Raw genomic sequence first — 17,629 nt, 5'->3', positions numbered from 1 at the left:
CAAAAATAATTATGAAGAGAGGCTAGTAAGTAAAAGTAAGTCATGACTAAACTATTGAAGGGAGAAAATGATTGTTTATTTTCAAAGATGAATAACCCAGTATAATAAGCAGTGGCATTATGCAAGCATTGACAGCAATACAAATAGCAGTAGCCTCTCAATCCTTTGCTATCTCTCTAAAGCTCTCTACTACTCTCTTTTATTCCTCTCCCAAGACCACACACGACAGCAACAACACGCACAATCTCTCTTCTTCCTCCCAAAATCAGCAGCCAATCTCTCTTCTTCCTCTCAAATCGAACATCAATAGCCCAGGCACCGCCGACCACCACACCTATCACCTTCCGCAACCGCTTGGTCGTAACTGCTGCTGTTAGCGGGCGTGTGTAGGAGGAAATCAGGCTGCCCCAGCTATAAGTTGAATTGCCCGTTTATTACTAAACCAGAAAATTACATATTTTATATTTGATCAGCAACCTCCTTGGAACATCAAGAAAATAGCTTAGCTTGCTCAGAAGACATGTAAATTGCTAGACGTGTTCAAACTATTATCTACATGAATCTAGACGTGTTGTTGAGGAATATATGAAAATGATACATAGTAGAAGTCATAATTCTGTCCCAATTATCAACTTTTTGTACTTCACATACAAATTTAATTGATAAGAAATAAACTAATCAATGTAGGCAAAAAATTTACCGAAAAGTCTATCGGTTAATGTTCTCTTCATCCACCATGACCTACTCTGTTTTCCTGCAAAATCCACAACAACAAAACTAATCTTTGTTTCTATGATGCATGACATTGAATAGATAGCACAAGTGGTCAACCGAATAGTCATCTCACGATCCAAGTGGCCAAGCCCTTCTTCCATCTCCTCCCGCCCGGTTAATCACATGCAAGATCTTTATATATAGTTAGAAGCAGATGCATTTCTAGAACTCTTTAGTCAATATAACATTACTATGTATTTCTTTTCTCTTTATCCCTTCTTCCCTCTCCTCCCGCCCGGTTAATCTTCTCTAATTATTTGTTTTCAGTTTTCTTGTAAAGCTTCTAGAAAAAAATTCAAAATGCTCACATGAAAGAGAAAACTGATTATTTTAGAGTGGCAAAGAAAATTGAAAGATGAGACGATATCTTGATAATAATATGTGCAGATCCACTTGTGCGACTGCTTGGGTCATTGTTCAAATACATTCCCCAAATGGGCTTTCTGTTCATGGATCACAATTCAACACTTGCATTACACTTGAAATGGATTTAATCAGTCAAGAATTGTTTAATCACAAAGCATGGCCGACAGTTCGAGTAGTGAAAGGTGATGATATACGAAATTAATAATAATATAGAGCAATTATAATGCCTTGGGTATAACTTCGAAACTATCCCACAGATCTAGGTTGATCCTTAATGGCACTTATACACAATAGTAAGTCATTTTACTATAGAAATTATAAAAAAGTGATTTGACAACAGTGATTTATTAAAAATATGCTATTATGAGGATCAGATGTGCTCAAACAAAGTTTTCAACCTTATCAAATTCTGAACCAGCAACAGATTGACACTTACCTACTATTTTTTTATATTATGAAAACACGAAGATAGTCTTGCCCACACACATTTGGGATTTTATCGGTGGATGCAATCAATGTACAAGTCTTCTATTTCTTGGATCAGGCCCAGTCTACATTTTTTATCGGTGAAGCTTGTATTTGTTTCTTTTTCGAGAAATGTATGTGCATAAATTGATATCAGAATTATCAAAGTTCAAGATGTGGGAATTATATATATTTCCGGCTATGTTCAAATTTTTTGAAAAAAATATTTTTTTATCGGTGAAGCTTGTATTTGTTTCTTTTACGAGAAATGTATGTGCATAAATTGATATCAGAATTATCAAAGTTTAAGATGTGGGAATTATATATATTCCGGCTATGTTCAACTTTTTTTTTAAAAATATTTTGTCCCATGGCAACGCACGGGCATTGAGCTACTGAAAAACAAAATAGCCATACACATTCCTGCAATTTTTTAAATTAATAATATAAAAAATATAGTGATAACAAAAATAAATGTTTCTATTATGAATTAATTACCCGTCTATACTCGTTGGAATACCAAACGGAAGTAAATGTTGTCATTTAGATATAGCGGAATTCCAACCAGACAGCTTTATTTCAAGTGCTTCTTTGAAATCCCTTGCAAAACTTTGCATGTCTTCCAACATTCATCATCTACTCCCTCCTAAAAGTTATAGGGAGATAAGTTTTAGGGTTAGGGTTGGTTGCAATAACCTTTAACTCCTCAAAATTTGAGTTGAACTTGGAGTGTCTTTTAAGGACTTAAAATTTAGGGAAGCGCTATAGATGCCCTTACTTCTCAGATTACATTCCAAATTTAATCAATAAACATTATGTACAATCTCAGCAGATAGCGAATGAGTAATCTATTGTCATGTCTCCTGTAATCTCCCTCACACTATCTGCATCAAAGAAAGGATGAACACAAAAAAAATTGAACTAAGCAGAATTGGTAATGCAACAAAACAACTATATCCTATTATTTGAGGGAGATTTTTCCTTGGTATTTCCAAAATCAAACGCTACCTATACTACTAAAAAAACTAAAGAATGTAAAATTATGTCCTCTAGCAGCAGAAGAGGGTTTTGCAGGGAAGAAACATAAGATAGATATCTTAAGCTTGTACCCTAGATATGAGGTTATTCCATGTCCTTCTTCCTTAGCCTATCAGAAATGGTGAAGGCCAGCTCGAGCGACTGTGACGCATTCAGCCTGGGGTCATAGTGTGTGTGATAGCGGGTCATTGTGTTGGATTCACCAATGCACTCTGTAATGTTCTGCCATGTCATTTCTAGGTGAACCCTTCCAGGGTAGCTCCCTCTCATTCATGGACATCAAACAAAGCCTCAGCCTGCACAACCAGTGAAAATTCAGAACCATGCAATGCCAAAGTTGACAAGTCCAAAAAATGATATTGGATGTCTAAATGGCATGTGGTTCCGTAACAACTGACGTGAAAAATCAGATATAGGTAGGTTGTTCTGTGTCGAATTATGCAAAAAGTTATCATGCTTATCCGGATTGCATCGAATGGTCCTGTCTTGAACCTGCAAGATGCGCTGATGGTGTTCCGGTGCATGGGATCGCTGACCCAGGTCACAATCAGCACTGCTTAATGCACGGCTCTGATCATATGGGGGAGCTTGTCATGCATCTTCTCAGCCCCCATCCTCATGATTAGTGCCAGCCTCTCGGGCTTGTTGTGGGGATTCAAAATCTCACACGGTTTCACAAGCTCCGATGATCAAGCTTATCACTCACCTGTATAGCATAAACGAAGTCATTAGATTTGTCAATTGATTTTTTTCCGTCTAAAACAGTCATAAGATTGTGACTAACAAGATTTTTAAAACACCCAAACTAATGCTCTTCATGGTTGTTGAACCACATCATTTTTCATGTCCTTCACAATATATGACAAAGATGATTATCAACAGATAAATATTATACATAAGCGTGTAGGCCACAAAACTAAAAGATCTATACATGACTTGTAAAAGCCTGACTAATGGCCACCATATTTTTCTTGGTTTCATTATCACCCAAACAGGTAGGTTGTAAGAACAGGTGACAATATAAGTCGTATTTACTGCACTTCTGTAGTTGTGTCATCTATCAACCATAAAGAAAAAAAGCAACAGACGAGGGAGTCGACCACTCCTTAGTGAACCCCTCCCGCCCATGCATGTTGTCACCAAATGAAAAGCATTTTCCCCTTCGCTAGTTACAACCACCGTGTGATTTCTTCCAACAGCTGCTGGAATTGTGTTGTATCTGCAGAACTGACAACTTCTAATTAGCATTTGGAAACATGTCGAGAAAACATGTAATGTTGTTGGACTATTAAGTTCAAGTATGTTGGATGCTATATGTTCATGGATTTAGCAATACATACACACATGTTTACACAATTAAAATGAAGGGCAGTGCATACGATTCTCTTACTTTCATAGTTTAGAAACAACAGCTGGAGGTTACGCAAGAGTGTCCCCATGGCCCAGCTGCCCCTTCTGCTAGAAATAACAGTGGTAAGTAAGAAACATAAAAAAAATTAAGCATGGACTCGTATGGATACCTGCAAGTCTGCAGCCAAAAGCCTTGACACACAAGAACAACAATAATAGCGAACCTGCTCGAGTCTGGGCATATACACTTGACTTCACATGCAAATCTATTCACTATATTTTTTACCCATAAATCACTCTTCATCATCTTCTTATTTCTCCAACAGCTATGTCTGCATGACCAATCCAGGTTCACCACCTCTGTTAATGACAGATCCAACTCACAATCCCCCTTCCACTTCCACCAACACACTTAAAATTTTGAACACTTACCGGTGCACTTGTCTTCCACAGCTCATGAAAGTGGAACCTTAATATTTACATGGTGTAATGCAACTTCTCGAACTTCATCCTGGCTCATTAACTCCACCACAGAAGCGCAAACACAAAATAATGATTATACTGTGTAGAACAAAGAACAAAAATGACTTCACATGCTAAATAATACTGTTTTGAGAAGCTGATCAATACTCGTAAGATCTGTAGTAGGTACAGATGTTGCAGAAGTTGATGTACTTTCTGAAGCTTCCCCAAAGATATCACTGTCATTCACCAGGGCAATCAACATAGCCTATTGAACACATTCAAATGTCACGTTTAGTATTGATAAATTGAGAACTATTTATTTACAACTCGTGCAAGGTACTTTGTTCAGTTTTCCTCATATTGATAAGGAGAGGAGCATATATTGTACAAGCTATGGACTTTTTACACCATGAGACAGATACTTACTTAGAAGCTATGCGACACGATGATTGGATAGGCGCCATAACTCACCTCACCACAAAGTTCTTCAAAGAAACTCTTTACATCTAATTGAGTAACCTGCAGAGAAAACATGTAAATTATAATTAAACATCTGATTTGATTGCGGTGTCTTGAAATAAAAAATGTAAGATGAGAAATGAAAGACAATACGATGTCAAAGTAGAACATGAGTGTGTACCTTCTTATCCATATTTTACAATAAACCGTTTATAGGACCATTTCTTTCTAATCCTCCATCTACGGGCCAGGAAGAATAGGATATTGTTGTTAGTATTGTGGATAAGTAGAATAGAGCTGGCAGAAGGTGAAACATCAAACAACCTACCACCGGAAGAATTTCTGGATTCACAGGTAAGATACTTGTCTTTGAAGGCAAGACTCTAACAGGGTAGAACCCAAACATTGTGCTACCAAGGTTAAGTGCAGCTCTAGCACCCACTATATTAAATGTGCCATGTATCAAACCATCAATTAACTGCTAAAAATGTAAATGTAGCATCTGAAGATATAATAATACCTTCTGCACCGAACTCGATAAATGCGAACGTATCAGCAAATCTTTCGTTGGTCACCTAACATATTGTCAAAATTATTAGATCTAACATGCACCCAAGAATATAGCTATGCACACTAAGACAATCGTCAATCACCCACGGTATGGTCCGGTTCAGAGACATAAACGGTTCGTAAAATGCTGTCTGGCCTCCTCATTCACATAAAAAATGGATCTTAGTGCACACGAAATAAATCTTCACCTGAGATTGAAGAAAGAAAATATGACGAGCTCACCTTAGACCTGACCTTGCCTTGAAGAGAGACGTGTCGATGGCCGAACCAATAGAATTCCAACAAAGAAATGATGCATTTTTTTATTACTAATTGAGCATCTCTGCGGTTAAAAGGTCCCAGGCTCCTACTGTATTCATCGGCCACGGAAAACTGAATTCGTTAACCGAATCACATAAATAAAAAGCGCTTGCTCAAGGGCGGTACTTAGTACTAACTTTCCCATAATACTTAATAATAAAATCAAATAGGCATTGCACCAATGGGAATAAATTGAGAAGATGCACGCATATTAATAGGATATGGAACAAAGATGTTTACTAAATAATATTTAGGCCAAGATAGCGGTATAACAATATCATTTAGCCTCAATAATTAGTGTTACCATGTATTCAGAACAGTACCCAGACAAACAAGACACTCAACACCAGGATCTCCATGCCACTACGCCACCTCCTTTGTGTCTTCCAGTTGAAAACATGCCCAATAAATTATCAAACAAACAACAGATGCATAGGGAGAAGCTAATCTTATTTAGTAACAAAAGAATCACACACCCAGTTAAAAGCATTGAAGGTATAAAGTTAAGTACTGTGAGTTCGATCTTGAGAACAATTTTTTTTGCCAAGGTGTATTAGGATAACAAAAATTGCGCAGGGAATTAACATGCTATTTTGGCTTAGGCCTTTAAGAACAGTGTATAAACGTAGCTAATAAACTGAAGTAGCACATGGGATCAATGAAATTGGTGGAGGTGAATATCCACACCCAGTGGGTAGCATGATGTAGAGAAGTGGAAGAAGAATGTCCGTCTCCCGTATAGGTTTTAATTATCCGTGTATTCTGCAGAAAACAGTGAACATGCATGAGCTTCAAGACCATGGTTCGTACCTACTAAAGATCGATTCAAAGCAGAGGAAGAGGAAGCAGGTGCAGTATTGAAAGAACCTGAACGAACAACAAATGTTTTGGCAGCCATCGTTAGGATAGTAGGAATGCGCAGTGACGGAGCAAATCATACACAACAACAATTTAGACAGGCACGCACACACTATATCAAATAAGACAGGCACGCGCCTTGGAATAGAGCAATGCGCTGCATACCTGGGTGGCCGCACGGAGGTGGAGGGGGCTGTCGCCTTCGTACCGCTGACGGACAGATTTGCTCCCGGTTGCGCTTCTCCATGGCCTCGCTGTCTCACTCTCCCTACTCTCTTCATCTCGTCCTCCCCTCCCCTTCTCAGCCCAAGGACGACGACGGGGACGGCTCTTGGTTTCGCTTCTCCATGGGCTCGCTGTCTCTCCCTCCCTCCTCTCTTCATCTCGACCTCCCCTCCCCATCTCAGCCCAAGGACGACGACGCAGACGGCCATCTCCGTGGCCGACCCGCTCCGGCCGGCGCTCAACCTAGCACGACAGAACGAGAAATCGGTGGCGGCGATGAGAACCTGCGGTGGGGGCTGTGGTGCGGGGTGCGGGCGTGGGCGGCAGCTGCAGGTGGAGGGTTGCCACGGGCCAACAAATAGATCTATCATGCAGGAGATCGGGCCCCGCATGAGATCCCACGGCGGATTGTCAGTGAGGTCGGCGCCGACGGCGAGGAACCTGAAAGAGGGCAGACGCACGAGTTCCGACTGCGGTTTGTCCGTCAGGTCGTCCGCGGCGGCGGTGGGGGTGGCTACGAAGCTGACAGGGCGCAACGGATCAGGATCGCGCGAGGGGTTCGGGAGTACGTGATCGCACGAGGGGAGGGGATCGGGATCGCACGAGTGGTTTTTTTTTTGCATGCGGTTTTTTTGTTGCGTGCGGGTGAGTTGGGGGTGTGGCAGATCGCTGGAAGGTGGGAGGGAGGACGGAAAAAAACCGGACAAAAATGGTGGGACTAAAATAAAACCCGGAACGCGACCTACCAACTGAGACATTAGGAGTTTAGATCTCCAACCGTTTCCCCGTAAAATAACCATTGTTTAGGGAAAGTTGAACAAAAAAACTCTCCAACAATTCTCATAAAAATGCACATCCTGTATAATCTTCAAAACTTTTCATTCATCTATGACACGTTAGATAAATCATCACTAAAACTGCCACTCAACTGAAATTACCGTGCAACCGTGCCACTTCCAGTGACCGCCGCCGCCGCCGCACTTAATGTGCCACCGCGTCACCTCCAATGACCACCACCTCCGCCGCCAATCACCACCGTCCCCTGTCAGCCTCTGCTGGAGGTCATCATCGTCGTCGCACCACCACTAACAACTACTTTCAGGGGAAAATTTTGCGGACACTGAGAAAAGACCTCACCTGAAACTTCCTCTAAATTATAAAAACATCTCGTATAATCATTTTTATGGGAAGGTTTTAACAGGAACTGTTGGAGATGGAAAATTATCGTAGTCGCTTCTATTCCCGTCCAAAAGAAGATGAGCTTATGTTTCTTTCTTGTTTTAATTCTTTATGGGAGATGACACGGAATTGATAGTATTTGTAGTAGCGTGTTTTTTTGCGTGAAAAATGCATAGCAACACAATTACAGAAAATTATTTTTGCAGGGTAAACTATTGGTTACATTATTTTTCTTGCACACCATCCGTTTTGGCAAACCGAAGGAGGTACTTTTTCTCCCGGTTGAGCTAGCAGAGAGAGAAAAGAATTAGGGTTTCCACCCCCTCACTCGCTCTCGCGCTAGTCCGCTCTGCCTTGGGCCCTAAAGGTATGGTGGCCTAGGGCTCCCCTTGATTTAGGTGGCTTTACTGTCCTCGGGTTGTCAACTTGTCGTCAACGTGGAAGGTGATGGACGTGAATAGGGTGCATCAGAAAGAGGATCAACTACGAGGGAAATGTAGATCTATCTTGGAGCAGCCGCTATAAATCTTGGTATGGGTACCCGGGGGCCGACGACCTGAGCCTGAAAGCCTAACAGTCGGGTCCAGTTCTAGTTTTCCATTTGAAAGGCAAAAATAGAAAAAAAAACTGAATATATTAAATCTAGTATATCGTTGTTTGAAAAAATAGTTATAATAATGCATTTTAACATTTCAAAATTTTAATTAAAATAATAAATATGTTCGCTCCAACTAGCATATTTAACTTGCTAATGATCAGCGACCAACTAAAAATGCTCAGACAGTAGATCACAAAATTAATTGTGTACACCGAGGAAAAAAAAGAACACTACTACAAACTGGTGGTGATTGCAGTTCGTCCACCATGAGCGCAAACATTAGTTGAGAGACACATCGCTTCAGTTTTATCACAGCCAGCAGTCAATTTAATCTACGTAATATATTTCCCAATAACAGTTGCAGAAAACAGAGCTTGCCCTTCATACTTGACCTGCTTATTCCGCAGACAGCTGCTTCAAAATGCAGCAGAGCGTCATCCGCGGTTCTAGTCGTTGTGCTCCCGGACCCGGAGCTCCGCGAAATTCACCGCACGGCACACGTCGTGCCGTGTTCAGTCTGTAGCTCTGTCAGCCATCCACCAATCACTTCCTGCAACAAACAGGATACATGCACCATTATTGGTTATATATGATTTACAATCCGACCCAAGTTCAGAAACAAACAAAATGAAACGCATCACTTCTATTCAAAGAGTTCAATCATGCCAAAGTGAAAATCATCTGTTACATTCAATACAGGTTCAGGCCTCTGGCCCCAAGTTCAGAAATAAATAAAACGCAATCGGTTGGGTACATCCAAAGAACGAAATCATACTAGACATTTTCAGTACAGCAAAGGTCTCCGGCTCAAGTTCAGAGAAAAAAAAATACAAGACCAAATTCGATACATTGCAGGGCACTTGGCCTAAGAGAAAGAAACAGATCAAGGTACTTGCACATCTTTACGATATCACGTGCTTTTTGCCCGTCAAAGTGAACTGTGGCATCAGTCCAGGCTGCCACAATTTTGTTCAGCATATAGTTTGAATTAGGGAACAAACAGTAATCAAAAGTAACAGAAATGTATTCCTGGGACAAAATGATGACAAACGTGTGGCAGTACAGCATAAGTGTATACGGTACATGCATGTGGACATCTACTAAAGCTCATTTGGACATCTGCAACCACAATAGATCTAAGCAATTCTGTTGCATAAGTTTAATGATCCAATATGTACGGTTTATGCAGCTATCAAATATGATGAGGCAGAAAATTGTGTTATAAGAAACTAAGAATACAAGTTAATTGTGGTTCACACAATCAAAGACACAAAACAAAATGTCCAACCAGTATATATGCCGTGTTCATATATACCTTGTGCTTTCATTGCCATCTAACCGGTAGATAGTGTGTAGACATCCAGGTCTTCGCCATAAAGACCTTCTTCAGGCCTTCACAATCCTCAATCACAAGGAGCTCGAGCACTGGGAGGTCCTCCACGGCCTTCAAAATGTTCGCTCCAATTAACAAGAGCTCCTTCAAGCTGGCGGTGTCCTCTCCAAGCTGTCGCGGGAGAGCCCTCAGCTTTGGGCAACCTTCGACTTTCAACTTCTCCAAACGAGGCAGTAGTGGCAATCGTGTAGATTGGGCATCACCGTTACGAATCTCATCACCACCATCCTCTCCTCCTTCATCAACAACATTTTCCACTCCCTTAAAAAAAGACCACTCCTCCCAGTTGGACATATCCTTGATGAAGAGCCACTCAAGTTTAGGGAAAGCAATGAACTCGTTGCTTATGGGTTCACCCACCCTGTAGCCAACAAATTCAGGTCCAACCTTGGTAACTGCATGTGCTCCATCAATTCTCAGAAACTTCAAGTTTGGTAGCTGTCCGACCGGTGGAAGATCCACGCATGATCGTAGATTTTTTAGGAACAAGTGTGTTAGTGAAGACAAACAGGCGGTACCAAACCATGTGGGTTTCCCGGTTGCGTGGAGGTACTAGCAGCTCAAAGACCTTCTCAGCATTGCTAACCTCTTCTGAATATGGTCCCTCTCCATGTGTGGTCCACTCTAGCACCAGTTCTTTTAGATGCTTTTTGTCCTCCAGCACTACATTTGTACGACAATGAGCCGTTCTTTCCAATTTAACAAGATTAAGATACATCATTTGCGGCAAAGAAGACAACTCTTCCAACTTCCATCCATCTTGTATATCAGCATTATCACTTCTGTCGCCGACAAGAAATCCTCGTAATTCAGAGCAAATTTAATTTTCCTATCCCTTTTGGAACCTTATTTACTTTTGTACCAGTAAGACGAAGACATCGTAGATTGCACAATTGGGTCATCCCCGACGGAAGACTGTGCAGAGCATCACAATTTATCAAGCTCAATACTTGAAGGTTCTTTAGGGATCCAATGGATTCTGGAAGATGAGATATGCCAGTATGACCAAGATCAAGTAAGCGTAGATGGATCAGTTTTGCTATAGAATCTGGAATGTTTCGCACAATTGAGTAATTCAGGGCCAAAACACGAAGAAGTAGAAATCTCTTGAAGAATGCATCCTCAATTTTCCATGGACCATAAAAAGCAAGGAATGTCCTGACCTTAACTACCATGTTATCCATGCTAGTTAACACTAATTTATCCTTCTTACTGACAACAGAAAGGCGTCGCAATTTTGACATATTCTCACCCCTCAATGTTTCAACGTCTCCAATAAAGCATTCGTCCTGTGATAATTTGCAAGCAAGCTGTCTTAAGAGGTCATGCGTTCTGCATTGAGCCTGGTTAAAAATTGTGTTATCTGGTTGGAGGAGATTCCGATGGATTAACTCATAGTAGTACCCTTCTGCTGTGTCTTCTAGTAGCTGACCTTGTTGCTCCATAATGAAGCCTTCAGCAATCCATAACTTTGTAACTACACCACGGTAAATGATAGAATCTTCAGTATACAAAGCACAGTAAAGGAAACACTGTTTCAGACGATGCGGTAACTCATCATAGCTTAGGTATAGAGCGCCCTCTATTTCATCAGAGAGCATCCCATGGGAGCCAGAGTATTTGCCTAAAAACTTTCTCCACTCATTCTCGGTTAGATCTTTGCTTGCCAAAGCACTAGCAGTAACCTTAATTGCAAGAGGGAGGCGACCACATTTATCAACAATCTCCATGCCTGTGTTTCTCAAATTATGCACTTCTTTCTCTTCGGCAATGTTCATGCTCTTCCAAAGCAGCTCCCATCCCACCTCTGCTGACATGAGATCAACTTGATGGGTATGTTGTATGCCTATTCTCATTGCAATTTGATCATCTCGTGTGGTTACCAATATTACTCCAGAATTTGTTGTATGGAATGGGGTTCTTAATAAATCCGCCCAGACATTGGGATGCCACACATCATCTAAAACCAGAAAGAAACTCTTCCCTTCGACTGTTTCTGCAAGCTTTCTCTGCAGTTCTGCTATGGTTTCACCTTGCTCATGATACACACCAATATTTCGAAGAACCTCTTTTAGAACAGTTACTTGATTGTAGTCTTGCGAAACACAAATCCATGCCTGTAGCTTGAAGCTTCCTTTTATTTTTTTGTCATTGAATATTTTCTGAGCTAGTGTTGTCTTACCAACTCCTCCTGTTCCAACAATAGCAAGCTTATAAGACTTATTTCCCTTGTGAGCAAGTGCTAAGTCTACCAACTTCTTGCTAGAATGTATGATCTCCTTACCCACAAGGTTGGGCTCAACAAGGTTGGAACTTCTTATCACTTTGGATGTTGGACCATTTCCAGTAGGTTGTGTACTACTGCTGAATGTTAAAAAAGTTGTATCTTTTGAAATTTTCTCTATCCTTTTGTTCAGACTTTTAATCCGAACAGCAACATCGTGGCGTGACCCGATGTTACAAAAGCAAGAGGAAACTGAAAGGCCTTTATAGGAAGCTGATCTGCTTGATGATGATGGATTGTCAAGCAGTAGCTTGCTTCCTTTGCATCTAGCCACGTCCAAGATTTCATCCACATCATATATAACATCTCTCAGTTGACCAAGCCAATTGTTCACTGCAAGCTCTTTTGTCCTCCATTTCTCAGCATCATATATACAACAACGTATTAATTCTACCCGTCGCAACACTTCTGCAAGCTCTTCTTCCACCCCTAGGATAAGTATGGCCTCATCACTAATAATATTTTGCAACTTATTGGCACATGATCCAAGCAAAGATTCTAGTATGGCTGCCATTGATCTGAGGAACTCAGCTCAGGCGGCCCACCAAAAACACCAGGTTGACCTGTTGGGGGATGGCAGCAAAACTAAAAGGGTGAAAATGAATTCACAAGGTAAACATGCTTTCAAAACTGAGACAAGTCTTACAAGATGTGAAAGATATCACTAGTGACTTCCTATTTACATTTTCAATAAATTTAGCATAATGAAGCTCTGTAAGGTACCCCGCAAAAAAGAAGAAGAAGAAGCTCTGTAAGGTACATAAAAATTCAGCACCCTGAGTAGTGCCACATATTATGGTTTAAAATCCTGAGTTGACATTCAATATTTTCATTTTCTGCGTTTACAAATTTACACGTGCTTTAGTTTTGTACATTAAAATGAATTATTGCTATATTTTGTACATATTGAACCACAGAAAATAAGTGTATATTTTAATCTAAGTATGGAACAGACAGATTAGTCTTTACCTTAGAAAGCAGTTTTCCAACAAGGAAAAAAACCATCAGTAGTATGAACCAATATTGATCACTTTGAAGACACGGTTTGCTTCGACCAACCCATCACTGCTTTTAAGACCTCACAAGGTCGAGCGCAGGCCGGTATAAAAATAGAGAAGAGAAGATCATCAATCAAGTCACGAAGAATAAAACCATGCTGCCATCACCTGCAGTAGATCATCTAAAAGAACAAAAGGAGTGCCGGACAGTGATCAAGGTGCAGACCATTGAGATAATATGTACCTGAATATAGCGCCAACGATATCTTCAAATTCTCTCCTTGATTTCCTGATGCCTTACTAGCAGCCTGCTGGATACAAGCAAGAGAACAAATAAATCACAGCTGGTTGGATATCCAGAGAGACAACACTAGTAGGCAAACTTAAGCCCCCCTCCTCTGCTTCTGTAGAAAAATGCAGGCTAAAACAGACAGCCTATTCAACAAAGGCGGCTGTGCTGAGTCTTGTGAAAGAGACTGGCGAGCTGCTTAGTATTAGCGTCGTTGCTGTGTACTACTAGTAATTTACTGCTAACATTCGTCACTGCCAACTGCCCAATGATGCATAGATTAGGCCAAGTAGCGCTTGAAGACGGTCATACTTCTTTTGATAAAGGGGATTCTGTCGACTTGTGCCAGTCCTAATGTGAGTATACAAATTGCTGTACCTAATGCGCCCACCTCATCATCTAGACAGATAGTGCAATCTTCCTTGTAGCAAGAAACCAAAAATAAGGGAAACCAGTAAAGAAGCATAGAAAAGAAAAGAGAAAATAGGAAATAAACAAAAATGTTAGCAATTAGAGAAATAAAAAATAAAATAGCATAGAAAATAAAACTGCAATAAAAACTCAAAGAAAAGAAAATAATATTCTCTCCGTCCCAAAATAAGTGAATGTTGTACGAAGTCCGCGTCACCTATTTTGAAGTGGAGTGAGTATGGAAAAAGGGTCCAATTTTTTTTGTAGCAAACAACATTTGCCTTCTGCTGCTGGTTCCAAGAAAACCGACACATAAACTTTAGTTACAAAAATAAAATGAAACCACATCTTCCTTTTTGCTACTAGTTTGCATTGGCGCACGGGTTTATATTACATACATTGGCATCACAATCAATTGGGTCTACAATTTAAGACCGGACCACCCGATTTTGACCAGGTCAACATTTTTTCCTGCTCTCTCAATCAATTATTTTAATTAAATATTCTTCTTAATTTTAAAGCTCTCCTGTTCGACTGAGGTATTCAATTTTGGATTCGGTTCATATTTTGATGGGTCAACGATTTTTCAAATCAATCGGCGGCAACCGGCCTAGAAAATATGTCAATCCCATGCACACTCTCACCACTTAGAAAAATACTCCCCAATTGTTGAGGCCTCATAGTCAATTTAGGAATCCAATTTGAAATTGGGTCACCTGATTTTGACCGGGTCAACAATATTTTATTCTCTCAAGGAGCTCGCTCGATCATTTCTTTTAATTCACCTTGCTTCCTAATTTTGAAGCTTTCCATTCAATTGGGGTATTTAATTTTGAATTTGGTTCAGGATTTAGGACGAATCAATGATTTTCAAATCAATCGGCAGCAACCGACCTACAAAAATATATCAATCCCGAGCACCCTCTCACCACCTAGTAAAATGAAACACCAATATGGTATATTGTAGCATCAATGTAGTACATGCAGCCATCGATGCAAAAAAATTCCACATAAGTATGAGTTGACACTAAATCACACCTTGAAAGCTCCACCAAAACACCATATTATAGATAAATAAAAAACACACACCATCATCTTCCTCACTCGCATTATATTTTTTTTAACATCGACATCAACCATACCAAATAAGTAAAATGTAAAAATTTATTTCATAATGAATCTAATAATACCGATTTGATATTATGGACATTCCTACAAATTTGGTCAAGCTTAAAGAGGTTTGACTTTTTAAAAAACTAATACACCTTATATTTTAAAACAAAGGGAATAGAAAATTTATGAAAATCCAACGTCTCTAACGACGCAGCAAAGCACATCAAACTCTTCTAGTTTGTAGCAATAGGCGAGATATGCCTTTGCAGCCCTAACCGGGGCAACTCCTACTCAGAAGCTGTCACGCGACACCATAGCAAAGGAGTTGAGAAAGCCATGTGACTTCCGAACAACCCCTTCCACATTATTAGGTTTGCCTTGTCTTGTCTCCACCGCACAACAAGTCTGTAATTCCAGGCTTGATGCAATTAGGGAGGTAGGGTGAGTTTGGTTTGTTTCCACAGCTTCGTGCCTGAAAAAGTATGCTGCCTAGCTTCAGCCTGTGTTTTTCTAATTTTGTGCCTGGCGAGGCTGCCGTTGACTAGGGGTGTTTTGTTGGCGCTTGGCCTGGCAAATAGTTAGATAATAATAATAGTGTTGTGATATGTCTCCGTCGTATCTACTTTTCCTAACGCGTTTGCTCTTGTTTTGGACTCTAATTTGCACGATTTGAATGAAACTAACCTGGAATGACGCTATTTTCAGCAGAACTACCATGGTGTTGTTTTTGTGCAGAAATAAAAGTTCTCGAAATGGAAGGAAACTTTTTGGATAATTATTTTACAATAAAAGGAAAATATTGTAGCCAAGAACCACCGGAAGGGAGCCACTGGGTGAGCACAAGACACCAGGGCGCGCCCCCTCCAGGAGGCACACCTTTGGTGGGTTATGCCCACCTCATGGCCCTCCTGACCCTAATTCCGATGCTATAAAATCCTATTTTCGAAGAAAAAAATAGAGGAGGAAGTTCCATCGCGTTCCACGATACGGAGCCGCCGCCACCTTCTGTTCTTCATCGGGAGGCCAGATCCCGTTCAGGGCTCCGAAGAGGGGAATCTTCGGTCTTCATCATCACCAACCCTCCTTCATCACCAATTCCATTATGCTCCCCACCGAGAGCGAAAAATTCCTTCGTAGGCTCGTTGTTCGGAGTTGGATGAGATTCATCATGTAATCGAGTTAGTTTTGTTAGGGCCTGATACCTACTATCCACTATGTTCTGAGATTGATATTGTTATGACTTTGCCATGCTTAATGCTTGTCATTTAGGGCCCGGGTGCCATGATTTCAGATCTGAACTGTTTATGTTTTCGCCATTATATCTATGTTCTAGATCTGATCTTGCAAGTCATATTCACCTATTACATATTATGATCTGTAAACCCCAATGTGATAGTAATTGGGATACTTTCCATTGACGACCGTAGTTTGAGGAGTTCATGTATTCACTATGTGTTAATGCTTTGTCCAAATCCACTTTTAGCTCAAGGGGCGACCAACCCATTACGGAAGGGAACAACTGGAAGAAAGTTTCTGTCGGTCATAGGAAGCTTCTTAATCTGGTTTTGAGAAGCTTCTAGAACCTTCCTATCAGTTTTTGAAGGTTTTTATTTTTATCTTTTTTTCTATTTTTCATTGGGTTTTCTTGTTTTCTTTTGGTTTTTTGTTTCCTATTTTCTCTCTCTTGGTTTCCTTTTTGTTTTTACTTTCCAATTTTTGAAATCTTTTATTTTATGGATATGTTTCTAAATTCAAGAACATTTTAGGTTTAGAAAATATTTTGAAGTTCATGAATATTTTTTTATTTTATAATGTTTCTCAATTTCATAATTTTATTAATATGTGTCGTAATTGTATAACCCCAAACACGGCAACAACCATGTCGACAAGGGAGTTGTTGGATGTCATTTTTGTACCATTTCAGTGTTAAGAAGACTATTGGGGGGGGGGGGCTAACTATCAGTGTTGGATGCGTCTTTTCAGTAGCACGCCTGCCTGTTCAGAACCTTTTTTGTTTTCTTAATATATATGTATGTGTGTCGAACCTGAAAAGAAGCTTGAAACATTCTTAATGGTTTTTTAAGTGAATGGTAAGTATTTCTTAGTATAGTTTACCGTCTGGATATCTTATTTTGTTTTGTTATCTATTTTTGATACTCAAGTTACAATTTAGATGAGGCTTGTTGCTAATTTGTGTGTGTGATAATACAAATTGGAATTTTTCTGAGGGATTTTGATGCATGTGTAATTCAATATAATTTTTAGTTTTTAGTTTTTCTGTACATTAAAATCACATTTTTAGTTTTGCTTTGAACATTGTGATTCATGTGCCACTTCAAAAAATTTCTCTCCGTAAACCACAGTTTTTCCATGATCCTAGGTGGGTTCTTTTTTTCTTTAGTTTAAGAAAATTGCTCAATCTACTTTTTTGTTGCCTTTTGTTTTTTGTTCTTTTTGAGTCTTTTTTTGTGTGGTGAAGGTATACAGTAATACA

General features: G+C 40.0%; 1 pseudogene; it reads right to left on the bottom strand.

Annotated features, from left to right (window-relative positions):
* Window positions 1-9,939: 9,939 nt before the first annotated feature.
* On the bottom strand, window positions 9,940-12,864 carry LOC123064770 (putative disease resistance protein RGA4; annotated as a pseudogene).
* Between the last annotated feature and the right edge of the window lie 4,765 nt (window positions 12,865-17,629).

The sequence above is a fragment of the Triticum aestivum genome, chromosome 3B (genome assembly GCF_018294505.1).
Source record: "Triticum aestivum cultivar Chinese Spring chromosome 3B, IWGSC CS RefSeq v2.1, whole genome shotgun sequence".
In the NCBI taxonomy this organism is placed as follows: Eukaryota; Viridiplantae; Streptophyta; class Magnoliopsida; order Poales; family Poaceae; genus Triticum; species Triticum aestivum.
The sequence above is the reverse complement of the archived record's forward strand: the minus strand, read 5'-3'. Positions and strand labels throughout refer to the sequence as shown.